The sequence below is a fragment of the Manis pentadactyla genome, chromosome Y, assembly GCF_030020395.1.
Source record: "Manis pentadactyla isolate mManPen7 chromosome Y, mManPen7.hap1, whole genome shotgun sequence".
Taxonomy (NCBI): domain Eukaryota; kingdom Metazoa; phylum Chordata; class Mammalia; order Pholidota; family Manidae; genus Manis; species Manis pentadactyla.
The window spans coordinates 4,577,018-4,596,655 of record NC_080039.1 but is presented as its reverse complement, the minus strand read 5'-3'; the positions used below and the strand labels follow the sequence as shown (position 1 = coordinate 4,596,655).

Sequence of the window (19,638 nt, the reverse complement as noted above, 5' to 3'; positions counted from 1 at the left end):
AAGTATAAAACTCAGTGATTCAATAGTTACACACATTAAATCCTCACCCCAACTAATGCAGTTATTAACATTGAAAGATGTTACAGAACCACGGACTACATTCTCCATGCTGCACTTCCATCCCCAGGACCAACATATTACAATTGAGATTTGGTGTCCCCTTATCCCCCTTGTAAGATAAATTTTAGCCGAAGTAAGCAGGCAGAGAGAGGCAACAAAGGGCCAGGTACTTTATTTGAATGCCCTGGGGCGAGGTTCCGTGGCCTTCCTGTCACAGGCCAGGGAAGTCACACCTGGTCAGGGAGGTGGGGGCTTATAAGGGATTAGGAGGGGGAGGAGTGGGCAAACTATCCTAGGGGGTGTGGAGAGGTATGATTGGCTAAAGGTGACATAATAGACAACTAGAAACTTTTTTCCTTCCCAGAGGGAGGAGGCTGACATCCGGGTCTTAGTTGGCACTTCAGAAGGATGGAATTCAGGAAGTGCTGTCCCCTTTCCATATAAGGCACGGACCTTGGGGTCTGGTCTGTTCTCCCCCTATGGCATCTCCCTGTTCTGTTTGCATGTCCTTCTTTTTCCTTCCTCCAGCCTAACACCCTCACCCTACCCACTTACCCCAACCCCTCTCCCATGATAACCACCAGCCACTTCTCAGTGTCTATAAGTCTACTACTGATATGTTCATTCTGTTTTGTTTGTATATTTAAAGGTAACTTAAATCATAGAAAATTAGTCTTGTAAGACATAGAATCTCTATCTAGGCAAGATTACACTTAAAGAATGACCTTTCATACTGTAGGAGGAAATATTCATTACTAAATAAAGGAAACAAGACTGTTTAAACTGAGGGAGTACTGTAAACACTAATATATTTTATAGCTTTGTTTCAGCCTCAGGTATTATAAACCAAAGCAAATAAAATTCACTTTCTAAAATGTCCTTTGTCATACTCTCTCATATTCTTTTAGAGGATCTGTGAGGTCAAAATGATTTTCATTATAATACTAAAATGTTATTTGTCTTTTTGACTCTCATCCTCTCATGAGCGTACTGTATTTTCCAGAGGCTATGATAATGCAATAGATTAAGTGCAGAAGAAGATACAAGGATCCATTTCTCTTTTGTGAGCTCAGATAGTAAAGAGATTTGCCAAAAAAATGTGAAACAATCCTATTCTTTTCAGAAAAATTCTGGTTTGAATAATATAGTTATTTTTCATAAAAATTAGGTCATTTAGATTAACATGCAATGTGTTCATCATTGCTACTTTCCAATGAATCAATATTTTTAAACTTTCTCATTTTTAATATCATATGGTAAATATCAATAGTTATAACTCACATTATAATACACATAACCAAGAGCTCTTTGAGGTTCTCAACAATTTTTAAGAGTATAAAGGAGTCTGGAAACCAAAACTCTGCTTTAGAAAAAAAAAGTATTCTTTTTCCTTGAAAAACCAAAGTACATACACATATACTGTTGTACTTCTCTGTCACTGTTACTGATTGAAGACCCTCAACCACCTATATTAATTCTCAATTTTAACCAATGTGACTAACTGTGGGTAAAATTGCAGGATTTCCAGAATCACTCCCCTGGCTTTAGTGCATTTCCATATCAACAGGGGTTCCTAAGGGGTGGAGAGAGGTAGTTCATCTCCATATTAATGGGTAATTATGAGGGCAACCCAGGGCTTATCTGAACCTGAGAGGCTGGAGAGGACGGGTATTTGCTTGCTTCTGACGGAGCAGGAGAGAAACGACCCCGGACCGCTGTTTGTAAACAATAAATAGGTTTTAAACTTTATTTCTCCCTTTGACTGATTTCGGTTTCAGCTAGGTATTTTGCCCCTGGATGTCCTCTCCCCGGAATTACACTAACCTTTATTATAAAAAGAAAAGTGCAGGGTACATAATTGAGAACTGTCTGATTTATGCAAGCATTTTAACAGACTAGCAGAGCTTTAGAATGTACGTGACAGAATTTTCTATAGCCACCAAATCTTTTTCATAACTTCTTATAATGGTGAAAACACATTCCTCAACTCCAAGATAATAGCTTCTCTATAGCATTTCAAAGTATGAAGCAAAAGGATGTCAATTTAGCATTATGCTTTGTATAAACCAGTGTTTCAACATATTACTTACAAAGTAGCTGTGCTATGATTAACTATTAATTTACTCAGTTTAATGTCAGGCCACAACTTTTAGTTGCTTAAAGATTTTGGAAATTATCCTCAAGCTGGTATAATATAAAACAGTTGTTGTTGAAATAACTTTTGTCAGAATACTGATTTAATGTAGTTGAAAACAAATTTCTATTTTTCATAATTATAAACATTTTCAAAGTAACATTAATTTATTTGATCAGTAAGCATGTATGAGTTTAGTAAAAACACCCAAGTAAAATAAAATGCATGCTTGTATTATATTTAACACTAATATAACAGAGAAAAGACTTGCTAAAATTTTCCATTAATTATGTAATCTTGGATTCTTAAAACATTTGTGGATCAGCTTGTGCAAGATGTTTTAAGTTTGGCACATTTAAATTATAAGTTCAGTTTTCTTATTTTCTGGAAGTTGAAGCCTATTTGATTTATATATATGTTTATTCACTCTATGAGCTAATTAAAACAGTGCTCCTTTAATATTTTTCAGATATATGAAAAAATCTTACAGACACAAGAGGTAAAGGCCTTTCTGAGTTTCAGAATACTTTGGAATATTTGTTGTCTTTATAGTTTAATAAGTACTCGTGGTTTATTACTCTTATTGGGCAGAAAACATACGTATGCTTATGTTTTACTATTTAACCACAGCCTTTCTACATTTGTCATTATGAACCTTAGCTGCACTGCATCATTCGTTCTTGAAATTTGGCATCAAGAAAAGGATAGCAAAATACCACTCCTCAAAAATGCAATTAAACAAGCTACAAGATATAAAGAATCCAGCAGAAATAGACTAGGTTTTTTCAGCATATGTTTTAGCCCTAATTCACCTCCAATCCTCTTTCTCTTTCAAAATAATTTCTTCTCACAGCTTTCTTCCTGTATATCATCAGGCAGGACAAAGCATAAATATGGTTTAAAGGGAGATTTTAATCAGGAAAGAAAGAAGACATTAGAATGAAAAAGAGCACCTGATGATCTAATGCTGGGAGGAGAAGTCTTGATAAATCACCTCTCCTGTACTTGGCTACCTGAGTGTAATTATCTGTGCTGTTTATTCAGGCTAATGTATAACTTTAAATTTCATCATACTTTAACATATCCTTACATTTTAAATGGTTCAATGGATGGGTTCAATGAATGATAGATGTAGGTTTCAGGCCTTAATGCCTCTTATTTTACACACAAAACTTATTAATGGAGTTTGACTCTGCAGCTTCCCAGGGACCCCATAAGCGCTCTGACTTCTTGAGAATCACATTTGTAAGAGACCATTGCCAATTACTTTGAAATGGCATTATTTTTGGATTGCAGTCAACAGACTTGAGGCAAAACCATCACTCAAATGTATATGGGCGAAACATGTTCACAGATAAAGAATCCCAAACCTCAGCATCATTGAAAAGATTTGTGGTATCCAACCAATTATGTGAACTCTTAGGATAGGGTATGAGGCTTCACTGTTCTTGCTTAACCACGACGTTTTAAGAGCTAAATTAAGTCTGTCAGTTCCCTCCTCCTTCTCCTCCTGGTGAGGCTGCCGTGACTTATACACGCAGAGGGTTATCATCAGTGGCCGGCTGGTGGGCCATAAATAGTCTTTGACTCCACCCTCCCCGCCCCAAAGATCTGATTTCCATCGCCCTATGGCGGCCGTGGCGGACTTCCGCCTCCCGCACCCCCCGCGGCCCCTGCGCTCCTGGATTCTGTACGTCATATCCGGTCGTTGCGGTTCGGGGAACGAGCCCGCGCGACGAAGTGTTTGTTACTGTAGGGACCATCAGCTTTGACGACCTCATCGCGTGCGTATTGGCGCACGCCAGTCGGCCAGTGAGTTGAGGAGGCGAGCAGGCGGGCAGCGGCGTTGTTCGCTGAGCTCGCCGCTTGTAGCTTGCCACCGCTAGCCTCGGTAACCTCGGCCTGATCGCAGCGCTCACTCAGGTGCCACCGCCCGCTTCGCTAGCTCCTCCCCGCGCCCGGCTGGGCCCTCTTGCGGCCCACCCGGCCCTCAGGGCCCTCTGCCTCCTCAGATCGCTCCCCCACCCTTTTCCGGCGCCTTCTCCTGCCCCTGGCTTTTTTCCTCAGATTCTCCGCCTCCGCCTCTCTGCCCAATAACTTCGCCCCTTCTTCCTGAGGGCCGGGGCTGCTCTCGCCGGCTCCACTGGCTCGCTTTGGGCCGCGTGGTGGGCAGCGGCCGCCTCCGCGCGCTCCGCTGGGCCTGCCAGGCGCGTCGTCTCGGCTCAGCCCCGCCGTGCTGGAGCCGCGCCCGCGCCCAGCCGCCTGAGGCGCCCTCGCGGCAGGCGTTTTTGGGCGCGCGGTGAGTCCTGAGCGCGCCTTCTCCTCAGGGCTCATAGTTCGCGCAGCCCCATCCGGGAGGCCGAGCGGGCCAATTTCTTGGTCTCCTCACTAGTTTTCGACACCCTTTTCAGAGTCCTTGCCTGATCTCATGCCCCTCGAGTGGCCAGTTCTTTCACGGCTTGGTCAGCCAGGTCGCTTACGTCCATTCCGGCCAAGTGAGCTAACTTGCTGGGCCCAGTACAGGGAAAAGTCGTTTTGGAAAACTTACTTTATTCGGTCATTCTTTTGGACAGCCCGTGCTCTGGCCTGAACACCGACCATAGGGTTTGTTGTTACTGCTGTTTTTCACAGTGGCCTGTTGAAAAAGCCCGTTTTTTTCAGTTTTCTCTATTTAGATAATCAAGAGACTTGGTTACAACCGGCTTGTCCTGCAAATAGGTAGAGGAAAGGTGGTACCTGAGCCATTCAGTACGGAGTCATTTACTCTGGATGTTTACAGGTACAAGAATTCCTTGACAGAAGACCTTGGGAAGGCAGATCTTGTTATTAGTCATGCAGGTCAAGTGTTTTAGAATCTCAAAGAGTTCGGTTTTGGTAGACAGTCACAAATCTGAACCTTTTGAGGTACAGTAAAATCACTAGAGTAACTCACTGTAGCCCTTTTGAATGTAATGCTCGAATATAACAATTGAGAACATTTGTGGAGATAATTTATTTCTGGGTGACAGAAGGATGAGAAAAATTAAATCACCAACCCAACTTTAAGAAACCCTTAACACAGGGGAAAAAATAATTTACCTGATAACACATGCCAAAGAGTTGTCAAACTTGAAATTACTGTTTGGGCTTAAGCAGGAGTGTTCAGCCAGCCAATTGGTTGGATTGTTCATGGAGAAATTAGCTTAGAAAGATTTTTTACATATTTGTTAAGATTGAGTGTGAAATGAATGCTTTCAAAAATGTTCTTTAACGATCACATACTGTGTAACTCATTGCTAGCTTCTTAGAGAACCATCCTGTTGTAGTTAGATTGCCAGTACCTTCAAAATAACTGTTTTTGGGGAGGATTGCAGTTTTGACTGCTGGAAAAGTAAGGGAGTAAGTTTCTTGGTTTTTAAAAAGCCTAGTTTGAAGAGAGGTCTTTCAAAATAGACATTACTACTGGGTTTGGTGATTAGAAATGTATACGATACTAATAGATTTTGGTATGGTTTTGCATGATTTGTGTATATAACTTGTTGAATTCTCCCAAACAGTCCTATGAACTGTAGTGTGTGCATTTCACAGGAAGAAACTGAGACAAAGAAGTTAAGTAACTTGTCTAGTCAGTAAATGGTAAACAGTCTGCTGCTAAGAGTTTGTTTTAACTACTACCCTAGCATCACCTAAAGATTTTGCCTAGTCACTTATCAGTCTCTTTGCTCCCGCTTAAAATAGCTAAAATGATTTTAGATTTCAAAGTTGAATTGACCCAAGTATTGTATATACGAACATTAGTGGAGATTTGTTCTTGACTATTTTTAGGGTGGTACCTCACAGGCAGAATCATAAACAGTGTTAAAAATTTTTCTTTATTGGTGTGTCTTCCTATTGAAGGCTTGCTTTTTCTACTTGTGTTTGAATGGAAGTACATTCAGTTTCATGTACAGCGTGTTGAACCTGAGACTGATTTAGATTCAAGACTCATACTTAGGGCTTAGTACTAGAGGGCAGGTGGCAAAGCACTCGGTCATGGGTCATCAGTGGTGAAGAATGTTTTTCAAGTCAGTTTTATAACACTTCATTAGAGAGCAACTGATAATTACATTTTTGTCATTTTAAAGGTATATAATTAAAAGGCCGGGATTGTAGTGTTGCAACTAAGTTTTTTTTTACTTTTTAATTTTGTTATCATTAATCTACAATTACATGAAGAACATTATGTTTACTAGGCTCTCCCCTACCCCAAGTCCCCTGCACAAACCCCCATTACAGCCACTGTCCATCAGCATAGTAACATGTTGTAGAATCACTATTTGTGTTTCTGTGTTGTACAGCCCTCCCCTTTCCCCCACCCCCTACATTACACATGCTAATCATAATACCCCCTTTCTTCTTCCCTGACCTTATTCCTCCCTACGCTTCCATTCTCCCCAGTCTCTTTCCCTTTGGTAACTATTAGTCCGTTCTTGGGTTCTGTGATTGGGTGCTGTTTTGTTCCTTCAGGTTTTCCTTTGTTCTTATACTCCACAGATGAGTGAAATCATTTGGTATTTGTCTTTTCTCTGCATGGCTTATTTCACTGAACATAATACCCTCTAGCTCCATCCATGTTGTTGCAATTGTAGGATTTGTTTTCTTCTTATGGCTGAATAATACTCAATTGTGTATATGTACCACATCTTCTTTATCCATTCATCTACTGATGGACACTTAGGTTGCTTCCATTTCTTGGCTATTGTAACTAGTGCTGCGATAAACATAGGGGTGCATCTGTCTTTTTCAAACAGGAGTGATGCATTCTTCGGGTAAAATCCTAGAAGTGGAATTCCTGGGTCAAATGGTAAGTCTATTTTGAGCATTTCGAGGAGCCTCCATACTGCTTTCCACAACGGTTGAACTAATTTACATTTCCACCAACAGTGTAGGACAGTTCCCCTTTCTCCAGTACCTTGCCAACATTTGTTGTTGTCTGTCTTTGAATTGGTAGCCATCCTTACTGGTGTGAGGTGATATCTCATTGTGGTTTTTATTTGCACTTCTCTGATAACGAGTAATGTGGAGCATCTTTCCATGTGTCTGTTGGCCACATGAATTTCTTCTTTGGAGAACTGTTCAGCTCCTCTGCCCATTTTTTAATTGGACTATTTGCTTTTTGTTTATTGAGGTGTGTGAGCTATTTATATATTTGGATATCAAGCCTTTATTGGATCTGTCATTTTTTAATATATTCTCCCATACTGTAGGGTACCTTTTTGTTCTATTGATGGTGTCCTTTGCTGTACAGAAGCTTTTCAGCTTCATATAGTCCCACTTGTTCATTTTTGCTTTTTTTCCCCTTGCCCGCGGAGATATGTTCATGAAGAAGTCGCTAATGTTTATGTCCAAGAGATTTTTGCCTATGTTTTTTTTAAGAGTTTTATGGTTTCATGACTTACATTCAGGTCTTTGATCCATTTTGAATTTACTTTTGTGTATGGGGTTAGACAATGGTCCAGTTTTATTCTCCTATATGTAGCTGTCCAGTTTTGCCAGCACCATCTGTTGAAGAGACTGTCATTTCCCCATTGTATGTCCATGCCTCATTTATCGAATATTAATTGACCATATATGTTTGGGTTAATGTCTGGAGTCTGTAATCTGTTCTACTGGTCTGTGGCTCTGTTTTGTGCCTGGAACCAAATTGTCTTGCTTAATATGGCTTTGTAGTAGAGCTTGAAGTTGGAGAGTGATATCCCCCTCACTTTATTCTTCTTTCTCAGGATTGCTTTGGCTATTCAGGGTCTTTGGTCGTTCCACATGAATTTTTGAACTATTTGTTCCAGTTCGTTAAAGAATGTTTTTGGTAATTTGATAGGGATTGCTTCAAATCTGTATATTGCTTTGGGCAGGATGGCCATTTTGACTATATTAATTATTCCTAGCTGTGAGCATGGGATGAGTTTCCATGTGTTAGTGTCCCCTTTAATTTCTCTTAAGAGTGTCTTATGGTTTTCAGGGTATAGGTCTTTCACTTCTTTGGGTAGGTTTATTCCTAGGCATGTTATTCTTTTTGATGCAATTGTGAGTGGAATTGTTTTCCTGGTTTCTCTTTCTATTGGTTCATTATTAGTGTATAGGAAAGCCACAGATTTCTGTGTGTTAACTTTGTATCCTGCAACTTTGCTCTATTCCAGCATCAGTAATAGTAGTAGTTTTGGAGTGGAGTCTTTAGGGATTTTTATGTACACTATCATGTCATCTTCAAATAGTGACAGTTTTAACTTCTTCTTTACCAGTCTGGATTCCTTGTATTTCTTTGTTTTGTCTAATTGCTGTGGCTAGGACCTCCAGTACTATGTTAAATAACAGTGGGGAGAGTGGGCATCCCTGTCTTGTCCCCGATCTCAGAGGAAAAGCTTTCAGCTTCTCGCTGTTCAGTATGATGTTGGCTGTGGGTTTACCATATATGTCCTTTATTAAGTTGAGGTACTTGCCCTGTATACCCATTTTGCTGATGGTTTTTATCACGAATGGATGTTGAATTTTGTCGAATGCTTTTTCAGCATCTATGGGGATGATCATGTGTTTTTGTCTTTCTTTTTGTTTATGTGGTGGATGATGAGGATGGATTTTCGAATGCTGTACCGTCCTTGCATCCCTGGGATGAATCCCACTTGGTCATGGTGTATGATCCTTTTTGATATATTTCTGAATTCGGTTTGCTAATATTCTGTTGAGAATTTTTGCATCTTCGTTCATCAGGGATATTGGTCTGTAATTTTCTGTTTTGGTGGGTTCTTTGCCTGGTTTTGGTATTAGGGTGGTGCTGGCTTCATAGAATGAGTTTGGGAGCATTCCCTCCTCTTCTATTTTTGGGAAAACTTTAAGGAGAATGTGTATTATATCTTCTCTGTATGTCTGATAAAATTCCGAGGTAAATACATCTTGCCCGGGGTTTTATTTCTTGGGTAGTTTTTTGATTACCGCTTCAATTTCTTTGGTGGTAATTGGTTTGTTTAGATTTTGTTTCTTCCTTGGTCAGTCTTGGAAGGTTGTATTTTTCTAGGAAGTTGTCCATTTCTTCTAGGTTTTTCAGCTTGTTAGCATATAGGTTTTCATAGTAGTCTCTAATAATTGTTTGTATTTCTGTTGGGTCCGTTGTGATGTTTCCTTTCTCATTTCTGATTCTGTTGATGTGTGTTGATTCTCTTTTTCTCTTAGTAAGTCTGGCTAGAGGCTTATCTATTTTGTTTATTTTCTCAGAGAACCAGCTTTTGGTTTCATTGATTTTTTTCTATTGTTCTATTCTTTTCAATTTTGTTTATTTCTTCTGTGATCTTTATTATGTCCCTCCTTCTGCTGACTTTAGGCCTCATTTACTCTTCTTTTTACAATTTTGATAATTGTGACGTTAGACTATTCATTTGGGTTTGTTCTTCCTTCTTTAAATATGCCTGGATTGCTATATACTTTCCTCTTTAGACTGCTCTCACTGCGTCCCACAGAAGTTGGGGCTTTGTGTTGTTGTCATTTACCGGATCTCCATTTTAATTTGGTCATTGATCCATTGAGTGTTTAGAAGCATGTTGTTAAGGCTCCATGTGTTTGTGAGCCTTTTTGCTTTCTTTGTACAAGTTTTTCTAGTTTTATGACTTTGTGGTCTGAAAAGTTGTTTGGTAGAATTTCAGTCTTTTTGAATTTACTGAGGCTCTTTTTTGGCCAAGTATGTGGTCTATTCTGGAGAATGTTGCATGTGCACGTGAGAAGAATGTGTATCCTGTTACTTTTGGGTGTTGAGTTCTATAGATGTCTGTTAGGTCCGTCTGTTCTACTGTGTTGTTCAGTGCCTCCGTGTCCTTACTTATTTTCTGCCCGGGGATCTATCCTTTGGGGTGAGTGGAGTGTTGAAGTCTCCTAAAATGAATGCATTGCAGTCTATTTCCTCCTTTAGTTCTGTTAGTATTTGTTTCACAGATGCTGGTGCTCCTGTGCTGGGTGCATATATATTTGTAACGGTTATATCCTCTTGTTGGACTGAGCCCTTTATCATTATGTAATGTCCATATTTATCTCTTGTTACTTTCTTTGTTTTGAAGTCTATTTTGTTTGATACTAGTACTGCAACACCTGCTTTTTCTCCCATTGTTTGCATGAAATATCTTTTTCCCTCCCGTGGCTTTTGGTCTGTGCATGTCTTTGGGTTTGAGGTGAGTCTCTTGTAAGCAGCATGTAGATGGGCCTTGTTTTTTTATCCATTCACTGACCCTATATCTTTTGATTGGTTCATTCAGTCCATTTACATTTAGGGTGGTTATCGATAGGTATGTACTTATTGCCATTTCAGGCTTTAGATTCATGGTTACGAAAGGTTCCAGGTTACTTTCCTTACTATCTAAGACTCTAACTTAACTCACTTAGTATGCTGTTACAAACACAATCTAAAGGTTCTTTTCTATTTCTCCTCCTTTTTCTTCCTCCTTCATTTTTTATATATTAGGTATCAAATTCTGTACGTTTTGTCTATCCCTTGATTGACTTTGGGGATAATCAATCTAATTGTTCATTTGCCTTGCAATCAGCTGCTCCACACTCCCTTCCATCATTTTACTACCTCTGGTGACAGCTATCCAACCCTAGGAACACTTCCATCTATAGCAGTCCCTCCAAAATAGGCTGCAGAGATGGTTTGTGGGAGCTAAACTCTCTCAGCTTTTCCTTATCTGGAAATTGTTTAATCCCTCCTTCAAATTTAAATGATAATCTTTCCAGATAAAGTAAGGTTGGTTCCAGGCCCTTCTGCTTCATGGCATTTAATACATCATGCCACTCCCTTCTGGTCTGTAAGGTTTCCACTGAGAAGGCTAATGTTAGCCTGATGGGCTTTCCTTTGTATGTGATCTTATTTCTGCCTCTTGGTGCTTTTAACAGTCTGTCCTTATCCTTGATCTTTCCCGTTTTAATTACTATGTGTCTTGCTGTTGTCTTCCTTGGGTCCCTTATGTTGGGAGATCTGTGGATCTCCGTGGCCTGAGAGACGATCTCCTTCCCCAGATTGGGGAAGTTTTTAGCAACTACCTCCTCAAACACACTTTCTATCCCTTTCTCTCTCTCTTCTTCTTCTTCTCGTATCCCTATAATGCGAATATTGTTCTGCTGGAATTGGTCACACAGTTCTCTCAATATTCTTTCATTTTTAGAGATCCTTTTTTCTCTCTGTGCCTCAGCTTCTTTGTATTCCTCTTCTCTAGTTTCTGTTTCATTTATTGTCTCCTCCACTGTATCCAACCTGCTTTTAATACCCTCCATTGTTCTCTTCTACGATTTGATCTCTGACCTGAGTTCATTCCTGAGTTCTTGGATGTCTTTCCATACCTCCATTAGAATGTTGATAATTTTTATTTTGAACTCTCTTTCAGGAAGAGTCTCGAGGTCCATGTCATTTAAATCTTTCTTGGGAGTTGTATTAATAATTTTACTATGGGGCAGGGTTCCTTTGGCATTTCATGTTTGTATATGGCGCCCTCTAGTGTCCAGAAGCTCTATTCTGGATCTGCTCAGCCTCTGAAGCAATGTCGGGGGTCGCAGGGGAGAGGTACCAGTGCCTTGGGGGAGGAAAGAGCTGTTCCCCGCTTCCCGGCTGCTGTGCCTGTCTCCACCGCCTGAGCCAGTGGGCCGGGCACACAGGTATAAATTTTTGTCTCAGAGCAGCCAGATATGGATCCCTGCTTTCCACAAGTGGCCGGAATCCCAGTCTCCCCAGGAACTCTGTCTGTATTAACTTTCCAACCTGGTAGTCATGCGAGACTCATGAAAGCACCATGAAATGTAGGTTTGTGCTCCCAGAGCAGATCTCTGGAGCTCGGTATTCAGCAGTCCCAAGCCTTCCACTCCCTCCCTGCTCCGTTTCTCTTCCTCCAGCCAGTTAGCTGGGGTCGGGGAAGGGCTCGGGTCCCGCAGAGCTACAGCTCTGGTACTTTACCCTGTTCCATGAGGTCTGCTCTTTTCTCCAGGTGTATGCAGTCTGACACCGTCCTATTTCCTGTTGCTCTTCAGGATTAGTTGTTCCAATTAAATTTTCTCATTGTATTCATTTTTAGGAGGAAGTCTCTGTCTCTCCTCTCACACTACCATCTTTAACCCTCAAAATAGCTCTTCTTCAAGTTTTTTATCTTTTGAGTCCTAGCTGTAAAGCTTGGTGCAACACCTTCATTTTTTTAAAACTGTATTAACACATTTGATTTATTTTTGTAGGTGTGGAAAGTGGTTTGGAGACTCGTGAAAAAGGAAAGCCACTTGTGGTGGTTGTAAATGAAAAATTGATAAGCAATCAGCAGCTGGAATTGTCAAAGCAGTTCTACAAGGACGGACATCTCTTGTATTGTACCTGCAGGTATGCTAGAGACTGATGATTTGACCTATTTAATCTCTCCCTAGCTCTTGCCTACCTGCCTAACCTTTCTGTCTTTTTGACCTCCTACCTTTTCCCACTTCAACTGTCATTTATGTGTTGTATTTCTTTCAAATATAATTTCATTGCATGTGAGTATCTGTGTGTGTGTGTGTGTGTGTGTGTGTGTGTGTGTGCGCGCACATGTATGTATATTCATCTGGACATGCAAGTCACAAGAATATAGTTTTTTAATTTGCTTAGATTTTCTTTATCCAAGGAATGCATTTGCTTATTAATTGAAGTTTTGCCTTCAGTAAATGCACTGGAATCCCTAAATTAAGTTTTTACTCATTCATTAATTCAACTAAACCTAATGAGTGGCAGCCATTACTTTATGTGCTATGGATACAGGGAAATACAAGAGAAAAAGTCCCTTCTTTCATGGTGCTTATGTTCTAGTTGTGGGAGTTAGTAAACAGTTCATAAATAAGCCATCAAGATAGTTACACATGGTGAAATGTGTTGTGAAGAAAATAAGGCAGGATGATGGAATGGCTGTGGTGGGTGAAGACTAATTAGATAAATTCAGGGAAGCCATGACTTGGGTATATAACGTTTGAGGTGATACCTCAGTGACAAGGAAGAAGTAGTAATGGGAAGCTAGAGGCAGAAAGAACAGCAGCAATTGCAAAAGGCCCTAAGTTAGGAATGAACATAGAGTTTGGTGCATTTGAGGAACAGAGGGAAATTTAGTGTGACAGAAGTATAGTGAACAAGGAAGAATGTAGTGTAAAATGAGGCTGAGTGGGGACAGCTCGTATAAGAGTTCTGATTTTATTCTGTTTAATGAGAAGCCATTGGAATATTTTAAGCAAAAGCATTACTTTATGGTAAGGAGTATTATTTTCTAGAAGTATATTAGAATTCTGCAAGAACTGATCAACATCACAATAGAAGGATGAAGAAAATTGCTGTTTTTTTTCCTTACTAATGCTTCTTGAGACAGTAGAAGCTTGACAAAGGGTCAGGTCAGTAATTTCCAATTGTTTGAGTTTAAAAGCTATACTAATTTGATGTTGTAAAAAGTAAAGACCTCAGTGAAGAAGTATTACAAAATAGATAATTTTTAAGTTAAAATAAGTTGAAATTAAGATAAATGAATCTTAGAAGAAACTGACTAGAACATATTGAGCTTTTCTTTTAATTTTATGTGTCTCTTAGGCAATTTAAAATAAAAATGAACACCTGTTTATCATTAAATATTTATTGCATGCCTCCTATGTGCCAGGCATTATTATAGGCACTTAGCATACATCACTGAACAAAACAGATTCCTATTCTCATGGAGAGGAGACAGATTTATTGATTGTTTCAAGAGCAGCTGTTGGTGTCCTATTCCCTATAATGATGGAGAAGAGGGAATGTCAGGGTGGTTTTATAATAATAGAAGCCATTCTAGAAAGCATTGTGAGTCAGGGGAGAAACTAGTTAATCAAAATTATGTGGGCTTCAGATAATGGACATATCTGTCCCTGGTAGTTGAGATTATTAGTGGTTAACAGGCATTTCTAAAGAGAATAAACTCTCACCTTCCTAATTGGTTTATGCAAATCAGTTTTTCCCAGTCACTTTTGATGATGATTTTCATTCTAAATGTTGAATCAGCTTTAATTTTATGTTGGTACATTAAAAAAAGAGAAAACATTGATTTCATAAACATATCCTATACTTTGGTTGAAGAGGAGAAAGCTATACAAGTCTCCACTTTATTCATTTTTTACAGTTTTTTAGAAATCTTTCTTTGTTATATTAATTTCAAGAAAGTCATACACATGAATGCCATAAGAATCAGTAATTGGTTGTATTTTTATTTTAGGTATATCATTTATTTGCCCCAAATCTGGGCTGGGTGGTTGTATGTCTATTCTAATTTAAGTGACTGGTTTAATTAAATTTCTGAATAGCTGTATGTTGTGATTTGGAACCTTATTACCGATGTGCATGGTGGCTGTGCATTGCTTAATTGTATATGTATTTATGTTAGAAAATTATTGGCAAAAGGAGTTTTTCCACAATCTTCATGCATGGTTTAGTAGTCTCCCCAGCTTATTGTTCTTATCTGGTAGCTGTTAGTTAAAGTTGCATTTATTCTGTTTTCATAAATTAATTTTACCTCCAATTACATATGCCCAGTCCTGAGAAGTGTTCCAAAGCCATGTGACCACATCAGTTGACATAAGAGAAAAGGTATGTGTTGGATTGATATCGACATATAGTCTCTTCATACTGCTTTAATCTTGGTATGTATATCTGTAGTATTAAAATACTTACTCATGTGCAGTTTGAGAAGCATCACAGTGTGCTTGGAAGTTAGATTCAGTCATCAAGTGGGTAGCAGATGAATTATGGGATTTTCTTCCATGTTACTAATATTTTTCTTCTATTGTTTTAGCACACTTCCTTGGTTATTACAGCCAATGGACTTATCAACACTGAAATGTTTTCCTCCTGGCCAGCCAAAAAAATTTTCTACATTTTTGGATAAAGTTGTTGGATTGCAAAAATAAACACTTAAAACTCTGAACACTTTAAAAACACCCCACAAGTCCAGCCTATGGAATATGGTTAAGTCAAATAAAATACATAATACATGTTTGCAGAATAATATAAATTTCCTACATTTATAGAATGTATAGAAAATTTTATGGTGTAAATGTTAGCATTTGGGTCCAAATCCTAATTGCAATTTAATAAATTGATTAGATATGTTTCTCATATTTTCGTAAAAGAAATATGTAGTAAGTATTCATAGGTTTTTGTCCTAGAATCCTAAGTGGATTCAGAATCATGAAAAAAATGAACAAAGCTTAAGAACTTGGACAAGAACCTCAAAGATGGTTACTAGTTTGAATTTTAAAAATGAAATAGTAACAAACTTCTTAAAAAAGAGCAAAGAGCACCTTTAGCTTCTTAATCCAAGGAACCAAATTTTTTAAAAAAGACAAGCAAAAATGATGCATTGTGCTCTGAAATAAAAAGCTCAGTAGTTACCTAAAAGAAATGAACAAGATTAACTATCAAGTCATTTGATGTATTGTACTTGGAGAAACTCTTTTTATCCTGAAGGGTGAAGTGGATGTGTTTGTTCACTTTCCTCTAAAATACAAATAGAAAGTGACAAAATAATCTTGCCTGATGTCAAAGCTTTACTGGTTTGAGAAGAGTAAATCAGGAAAGACTTAACGCCAATAGGACTTGATGTTATTTTTTAAGGCCCTCTCTTGCAGTGGTATTGAAACATTTATTGTAACATCAGAGGAATTGATAATTTATGTGCTTAGAAAATTAGTTGTACAAATGTGTAAGTGATCTGATGTGTGTAATGCCTAAATATATCATTCAGAGTTCACACAATTGAAGATACACATATATTAAGGAATTCTGATGAACAGAGATTACCTTTAAGACCAAAAAGTAAACCAGATAAGCCATGAGTGTTCATAGTTTCCTGGTGGAAATTTTAGATATAATCCATTCATAAAACAAGAGCATTCACTATGAAGACCTACTTTCCACTGTATTATCCCAAAATGTTGAATATTCTAAACATTTGACTGGGGATGCATTATGTGATGTTTTTGTAGATTTATTTTCCTCATTGTGTTTTACTTAAGCTAATGTTTATTAAAAATAAATTCTTACTAATGGTAGAAGGTGGTGGCTAAGAAGTACTCTGGGTAGCAGGAGGAAGCCAACTTGGATTACAATTTTGCTGAGAATAAGCTTAAAAGTGAGTGAGTTGCATCTACATGGGTAGGAATTCACAGCACCATAATCATAATTGTATAGTATTTTGATGTGCTCATGTTGTAGAAAAGGCCCTATTCAAATATATGGGGATAATTTGACTTCTGTGCTTTTAAAGTGTTTCTCTGGTTTGAGAAAAACAATTGTGGCTTAAAATTTATGTTTACTCAATCTTTCATCATTTTATGTCATGAAGGACTAACCATAGAGAAACAGGAACAAGTGAAAGGTTTACTTAGAACATCAGACAGCTGAAAAGCAACATAGGGCCCCACAACCTTGGCTTTTTTAATTTCCCTAAGAATACATAACCCAGATTCAGTTTTTTTGTTTAGCAGAAGCTTAAGTCAGTGGTGTCGACTGTGTGTAATGACATCCCTTTGATTACATATTTATGAGAATTGTATCAGTTGTGGGGTTTAAAAATCAAAGGATATCTTCGCATCGATTTGATTTGGCGGGAATCCTCAAGATCGTCTAGTCCAATCTCATCATCTTCTCAGTTGAGAAAGAAGGTCAGAGGTTATAGCTTGTCTAACAGCCTTTGGCAGAGCTGCCATTAGAAGCAGCTCCTCGACTCCTACTCCTGTGCTCTTTCCACCATACCATAATATATGTTGTAAGCTTTTTGTTTCTTTATAGTTTTGTTTAGTGTTTAGTTACTTTAATCTTCAGAGGAAACTTGTTCATTTCCAGAAGCTGTTCATCTCATTTCAGTTGGAATTGAACACTTTGTGTATTTAAGTTTTCTGTTGGTGTATGACAGCCTTACCTCAGACTTATAAATCTGTCATTCCTGAGTGTTTGCAGTCTAGCAAGATGTTCTGAGTGGGATTGGTACTAGATTGAATGAGTGAGGGCTTTAAGACAAATAACTAGATTTTTGGAGTTGGAAGAGAATTTTAAATATACCAGATGGAAACCACTCATTTTACAGATAAGGAAAGAGGCAAAGATGAATTAATTGCCAAGTTTACATGGCATTGGTCCTTATGAAAAAATTAATGATAATCAAAATTCTATTAGAAATAATTTGCTCAGTGGAGTGAAATCACTTTGGTGTTATTACAAGACAGAGCTTCAGGTTCTTGAAAGCAATGAGTAAGTGGAGTGCACTTTATTTAATAGCAGCTTTCTGCTGCATGTATTTCGAGTTCCAGGAATAAGAAAGCAATAGAGAAAGGTTAGTATTTTGAGAAATTTGCATCGTGGATAGGTTCAGAGGTGGAAAAGTAATAGTTAGAAAGTTGATGTTGGAGTAGGTAAAAGATGATGTGAGGTTATAGGATGATGGGAAAGATTTTAGATTACTGTGCTTACAATTTTGGAGGAAAAGTAAGAGCTGGTAGGATTTGGTGTTAGGTAAGAAAGAGTATATGAAATTACTGTCAGGTTTTTTTAATTTCAGGCGCCTTAGAGCACTACTTTGTATGCCTTTAATGGCAAATAATGCAGACACACAGGGAAGTGTAAAAATATGTTCATTCTGATATTTTCAGTCTGAGAAACTCTTCCTCAGACTAAGTCATTAATGACTAGCATGATCTAGATAATTTTCTTGGCCCTTTATTATGGTATAAGCACTTAATCCCACTGATTTGTTCACATATAAAATTTTCAGAGATGACCAGGAATCTTTACACAGTCTGAGAAATGAGATCTATCGGTGAATTACTAGAAATTAATTTTTGAGAACAATTTGGAATGAGTAGTCCTGATAGCTATGCAGTAATCAATTTTCTGCTGTACAATTAGTTTCACATTTCTGTGGGGGAGTAGGGAATGAAAAATAATGCCTGTTGCGTGCTTAGTAATATATCAGGTACTATTCAGAGCACTTTACACATATGAGTACATTTAATCTTTATAATAACCCTATGAAATAGTTACTATTATCTCATTTTACAAACGAGGAGAATGGGCTCAGAGCATAATGTGAAAAAGGAGTTTCATGTTAAATGAAGTGTCCAAAAGATGGCTTTGGAATTGTAATTGGAACACTGAATTATATTTCCACCATTTGTGGGGATAAGGATAGAATATTTGAAATCCAAGAAATTTTGATGGTATGATAGCCACAGGTACTTAATATACTTCAATTTTCACATTGCTATTTAGAATTATACAATTCATGTGGAGAAATTTTCCCAGTAGGTTTACCTAGTTGCAAGTTCTTTACTGGTTCTTTTGTTTTCTCTTTAAATATTTGTGTTTTAGCTTCCATTTTTGTTCTTTAATGTACTTATATTTCCTTGGTATTGTTATCACTTCCACAGCTTGTACTACTGATTGCCCTATCTATAGTCCTCCATCCAGTTGCCTTTTGGTCTTGTTTGTCTGTTAGCTCTCTAGGCACCTTAAACGATGTGCCCCAAACTAAAATCATATTTCTCCTTTTCATCCTTCTGAGATCCTTATCACCATTTAGTGGTAATAATGGTGTTACCGTTTAGTCAGTCCCCCACGCTTTAACTCTTAATCTCCAACACTGTATTGGTCACCATGTATTCTGAGCTTTACCTCCTAAGTGTCTCATGCCCATTTATTTCCTTATTTAGTATTTTAACAAAAATGCATAGTAAGACTTTTTTGTATCACAGGACTCAAGACAGGATTCCTGGCCTGGAGGAATGCTCATACAGTGTAGTTGAGGATGAACTGTTTTACTCATTCTTGAAGCCTCTGCCTGAAACACTTTAGGCTTTCGATAAATGATAAGTGTACTTTTGTAACTTAGTATTCTTTTCTCATTATCTTGCTTAGGAGTTGGTACTGGTTTTAGGAAATACTGTCATCACGCACATACTCATTTCATACAGTCTTTGACTTGACTCCAAAGTATTATGTCTCTTGTTCAGGAGGAAGTTGTGACCCTCACATTGTATGGTGAGTTTGTAGGATCAAGCATTTACAGGAGTAGCATCTAAAACATAGCGGTGCCTATCCTGTGTAATGTCTTAATGGTGTTTAAGTGTCTCTCATAATGGTGCTTATTGGGGATATTTTGGTAAAATGTGATGTAAATTAGTTTTATTAAAAGCAGTAGCTATAGTGTTTTTCAGTAAAAGACTCTGTGGATAAAGGTTAAGGATAACTGCTGAATGACATTTAATTTGGTTCCCTGTTAGTTGATTAATTCCTGAAGTATTTTAGCACAATCTTAATATTGTATGGTCTTTTAATTCTTATAATTTTTGTAGGTGACTAGACAAAAGGCGAGCAAATCTAGTTAGCTTCCAACAGGAAAGTACAATATATGCTTCTTGATTGATACTGATTCCTGTAA

At 38.1% G+C, this 19,638-nt stretch overlaps 1 pseudogene; it reads left to right on the top strand.

Moving 5' to 3' along the window:
- Window positions 1-19,638, top strand: part of LOC130682189 (putative bifunctional UDP-N-acetylglucosamine transferase and deubiquitinase ALG13) — a 105,981-nt pseudogene that overhangs the window by 34,016 nt on the left and 52,327 nt on the right.